Here is a 5621-nt window from a genome sequence, read left to right as displayed (position 1 = left end):
CAATTTTTCCTTGGGTCATGGTATGATTTATTAATCTGTGACTCTCGTCAGTGTAAACTATGAGTGACTTCCAGCTATGTTTTTCTGCTTCAGCCAAACCATTTACATTGCTGTTTTTATTTTGTTGAATTTTGATTAGTTGCCTATCTCCTTCAATCTGATATTCCTCCAAACCTTTGCATACTTTACAACCATGCCGGCAAAACCTTCAGCTGCAAAGTGTGTGACTGGATAATACATGTTCAAGGATGGCTCATTTTCCACACAATATCTTTGTCTTTTGATCTCTGCTGCTTTAAATTCCTGTAATGGAAGATCAAACAATGACAATAAGATGAATATATTTTTTCCATTTTCCCTAAATCTTCTATGTCAGTTGTTTTTTTCTAGAGCCATTCTATTATATCTAGTTACAATATCCTTGTAGACACTTCTATTTACCCTATCCTGTCCTTGAAATCTTGCTACCTTCTTTTTGAAATGCTTTTTATTTTTCATCTCTGATCCTTTGATGCTGTAATGACAGCAAGATTAAGAACCTATCACCTATAATTCACTCTGACAGCACGGTACATTTGGCAGCATTCTGTTACCTTTACTATCTGTGTTGTATGAATACACAGATCATTTTATCTTATGGATTTAATATTATGATATTTTGGCTCAGTGTCAATTTTGCTGAGTTTCACGAAGGGTTTCTCTCCATCAGGTTTCATGAGATTTCTCACTTTATCATCCCAAACTCACTTCATTATCACTCATGTGATAACTCTCTCCTCTGATCCTAGCCCTCAAATGCAACAAATACAATCACCACTGCCTGGATATCCTGGAAAAGACAAACACTTCTGATGCCAGCCAAACATCTGACCAGGTATTGGCATTCTGGACTTGCCCTTTACTGGCAATGTAATGGTACATCAGCCATAAACACAGCTGGCATGGCTGACATTTCCTGGCATGTACAGATCCACTTTCTTCCCCCAGTTTCTGTCTAACTACATGCAAAAAAACCTTGCACTCTTTAGCCATATTGTATAAACCTCTCTCTCTAAGTTAAAAATCATACAACGCCAAGTTATAGTCCAACAGGTTTATTTGGAAGCACTAGCTTTTGGAGCGCTGCTCCTTCAACAGGTAGTTGCGCTTCGAAAGCTAGTGCTTCCAAATAAACCTGTTGGACTATAACTTGGTGTTGTGTGATTTTTAACTTAGACCACCCCAGTCCAACACTGGCTCATCCACATCATGTCTCTCTAAGTCACTGCTGCTTTGTCCCCAGTGCAGACTGCAGACCAGCACTTTAACACTGTCCAGTGGGGGACCATCACAGAAAGGCAAACATTCAGACAATTCCAAAGATGACCCTTTTGTTTGCAGTCATCAGAAGTGAACATAAACAAAAACAAATAGAAGCTGCGGTTTACCTTCAAAATGGAAACAAAATCCTGGCATGCTGACCACTTTACATTCCAGAATTATATGCTGGACCCAGCTCTCTTCCACTGGAAGTGGATGTCAGTCAGGTCCTGACTTTCTTGTAGCATCCTATGCAGCTAAGCACTGTCATGGACAGAGAGAGCTTCCTCCTTTCCTTCTCCTCAAAAGGCAACATCCTTGTAAATCTTTTCTGAACCCTTTCAAGTTTCACAACATCTTTCCAATAGGAAAGAGATCAGAATTGCAACCAATGTCCTGTACAGCCGCAATATGACCTTCCAACTCCTGTACTCAATACTCTGACCAATAACGGAAAGCATACCAAACGCCTTCTTCACTATCCTTTCTACCTGCGACTCTACTTTCAAGAAGCTATGAACCTACATTCCAAGGTTTCTTGTTCAGCAAACACTCCCTAGGACCTTACCAGTAAGTGTTTAAGTCCTGCTAAGATTTGCTTTCCCGAAATGCAACACCTCACATTTATCTGAATTAAACTCCATCGGCCACTCCTCAGTCTATTGGCCCATCTGATCAAGATCCTGTTGTAATCTGAGGTAACCTTCTTTGCTGTCCGCTACATCTCCAATTTTGGTGTCATCTGCAAAGTTATGCCTCTTGTGTTCATATCCAAATCATTTATATAAATGACGAAAAGCAGTGGACCAGCACTACTCCCCATGGGACTCCACTGGTCACAGGCTTCCAGTCTGAAAGACGATTCTCCACCACACTCTCTGTCTTCTACCTTTGAGCCAGTTCTGTATCCAAATGGCTAGTTCTTCCTGAATTCACTGAGAGTGTTGTGTGATTTTTAACTTTGTCCACCAGTCCAACACTGGCACCCCCACATCATGGATAAGGTGATTAGCAAATGATTTTTTTTCCCTAAGGTGGGGGAGTTCAAAACTATATTTTTAAGGTGAGAGGTGAAAGATATAAAAGAAACCTAAGCAGCAACTTTTTCACGCAGAGGGTGGTTCGTATGTGGAGTGAGCTGTCAGAGGAAGTGGTAGATGTAGGTGCAAGACATTCGGAAAGGTGTACTAATTGGTTTCGCGGGATGTGGGCCAAATGCAGACTATTGGGAGTGGTTTAGTTTGTGAAACTTGATCAACATGGATGAATGAGACTGATGGATCTGTTTCCGTGCTGTATGACTCTATGACTCTATGTCCTCATCATGGAGAAACGAAGTGACCTGGGTGTGATCTTGCACAGATGTCATAAATCAGTGTCTTGAAGCAGTTGTGGGTGCACCACAGAGCAATCCCACACACTTCACCTGTCACTCTTTGCAAGCTCTTGGTTTGCTGCTAAGTCCTGGCATTGCTGCTGGACCTGGGATTGCATACTGGACCTGGGATTGCTGCTGGACCTGGGATTGCTGCTGGATCTGGGATTGCTACTGGACCTGGGATTGCTGCTGGATCTGGGATTGCTGCTGGATCTGGGATTGCTACTGGACCTGGGATTGCTGCTGGATCTGACATTGCTGCTGGACCTGGGATTACTGTTGGATCTGGGATTGCTGCAGGCCCTTCTCCACTTGTATCTTTTCTCACCTTCTTAGCAAGGCAGATACTCCAATGAACATCCCATCTGTGGCCTCCTCCTGCAGGGACCTGTGTTGGGAACGGAGCAGGTTCTTAGCTCAGATAAGTGTCACTCATGGCATATTTTACAAATGATGGCTGCATATTTTGCTCAATTTCATGAGACTCATAGCGCCTAACAGCAAGGACCCAGGTTTGGAATTCTCCTGGCTCTCTGAGATAGCTACCTAATTCATACATTTGTTGCACCAGCTAAGTGAGCAATACACAGCAGTCATAGAGTCATAGAGATCTACTGCACGGAAACAGACCCTTCGGTCTAACTCGTCCATGGTGGCCAGATATCCCAACTCAATCTAGTCCCACCTGCCAGCACCCGGTACATATCCCTCCAAACCCTTCCTATTCATATACCCATCCGGATGCCTTTTAAATGCTGCAGTTGTACCAGCCTCCACCACATCCTCTGGCAGCTCATTTCATAGACGTACCACCCTCTGAGTGAAAAAGTTGCCTCTTAGGTCTCTTTTATATCTTTCCCCTCTCACTCTAAACCTATGCCTTCTAGTTCAGGACTCCCTGACCCCAGGGAAAAGACTTTGTCTATTTATCCTATCCATGCCCCTCGTAATTTTGTAAACCTCTATAAGGTCACCCCTCAGCGTCTGACGCTCCAGGGAAAACAGCCCCAGCCTGTTCAGCCTCTCCCTATAGCTCAAATCCTCCACCTCTGGCAACATCCTTGTAAATATTTTCTGAACCCTTTCAAGTTTCACAATATCTTTCTGATAGGAAGGAGACCAGAATTGCACACAATATTCCAAAAGCGGCCTAACCAATATCCTGTATAGCCAGAACATGACCTCCCCACTCCTGTACTCAATACTCTGACCAATAAAGGAAAGCAGACCAAATACCTTCTTCACTATCCTATTCACATCCCAACTCAATCGTGGAAGTTAGCATGACATAGAGTTGCCTCAAACAGTGCAGGTGTAAAGGGCACTACAGTCTCCTTGGATGTCTCTCAAGTTCTGTGTTAGATGTGGCCAGTACCCTCCTCTTTTAATCATTGGCGATAAAATCTGCTTAAGTTAAGTCTTAATGTGCGACTTGCAAGGGCCAGTGACATGGTGGATACAGGCTGGGGCCAGTATTTGAACATTATACTTTCACACCTCATATATTTCACATGCTTATCAATATGGCCGCAAATGAAGTGTCGCTGCATCTTGCAAGTACACCATGACGCCAGTGCCCTTTCAATGTCCTCCCGTGCTGTAGAATTGATCCCTGAGCTTTTACCCACCAAACTGCTCACTCTGCCCATCCTGAACATTAAGCCAGACATTTTCTAGTTACCAGTAAATGATAAGTGACGACAGCTCATGGTGGACCCCTGAGCATGGGCTAGCCAGCTACTCCCCACCAGTGTCTTCAAGTGTCTTTTTACCTTGCATTTCCTAAACAGTCCATTTCCATCACTCCCCTGCAGCTTGTGGAAACCCATTGCATGGTGATGCACCTCCAACTTCCCCTTAGCCCCTGAACTCCAACATTGCACTTTAATGAAGCCCACCATAATCCTTTATGCTGGCTCCAGGAGGTCAAGATGGTGGTCACTGTCAATAACCTTCCCCCCTCCCACTTTATGGCTTTCCAGCTTATACTTCTTACCCTCTAATTTCTCAACTTTCTCCCCAATACCATCCTTGTTCCCTTATCCCCAGCTGAACAAATACCTGTACACTTTAACTCCAGCTTTGAATGGCCCCATCCCCTATCACCATTAAGGACTGCCTATCCTCCAGTCCCTCTTTCTTATTCACTTTAGGGGCCCCCCGCCATGATTGTTTTCCAGTCCCATGACATTTTTGATGGACAACCTCAGGAAAGGGATGACTAGACCTTGAGTGACAGCACTGAGACCACCTGACTGACAGCAGCCCCTCCACCCAACATTGACCTGATGGAGAACGACACCCCACATTTTTTGAGACATAGTCATTTGGTTGAAAAATCATGCAGTGCATTTGCTGAGTAGGCAGCTAACGTGTGTGATGTGTGATTGATGTCTCACTCTACCGTAAAGCAGGATGTCCACTCTCTGATTACTAATTATCACTGACCAGCAGCCTAGGTCAGTATGTGTGCTAAACAGCAAGTTGATGCTGCAGTACTGTGAGAGTTTCAGCTCTGGCTGAATCGCAATTGAGCTAAAAAGTATGACATGACAAAAGATGGGGAGGCAAGGATGCTATGAACAATCAGAGAATGCTAAGTGAGTGAACACTAAGAGAGCAAGGGAGAAACCCTGAGATACATTCTGGTCCAATCAGTGATCTGGTTACCTGTTCTTGTGGGTGAAGTGTCCTTACTGCAGCATTTCAGTGCTGGTTACTGATGAGTCTTGAAGTATGGCTTTAAAAGAGTGTTCTGCAAATCAATTAGAAAGGTTCCATGAGGGTTCTCAGATGCCAGTGTTTGTGGGCACTGGGTACACATGACTGATGCCCAGAGAGCCTGCCTTGAGACATTGTTGCCAGATGTCGAAGATGGCAGCCTGGAGGAGCAAGTGCTAAGTCATCAGATACCCACTCTGATTTTCATACCATAAATTGTCAA

General features: G+C 44.1%; 1 long non-coding RNA gene across 1 annotated transcript; it reads right to left on the bottom strand.

Moving 5' to 3' along the window:
- Positions 1–214: 214 nt before the first annotated feature.
- On the bottom strand, positions 215–5416 carry LOC140466637 (uncharacterized). The gene is made up of 3 exons (XR_011955240.1): positions 5348–5416; positions 3006–3065; positions 215–303 (listed from the first exon to the last, which is right to left on the bottom strand). It is a non-coding gene; the product is annotated as an uncharacterized lncRNA (long non-coding RNA).
- Between the last annotated feature and the right edge of the window lie 205 nt (positions 5417–5621).

This window comes from Chiloscyllium punctatum, chromosome 44 (assembly GCF_047496795.1).
Source record: "Chiloscyllium punctatum isolate Juve2018m chromosome 44, sChiPun1.3, whole genome shotgun sequence".
NCBI lineage: Eukaryota > Metazoa > Chordata > Chondrichthyes > Orectolobiformes > Hemiscylliidae > Chiloscyllium > Chiloscyllium punctatum.
This window is presented reverse-complemented; position numbering and strand designations above follow the sequence as displayed.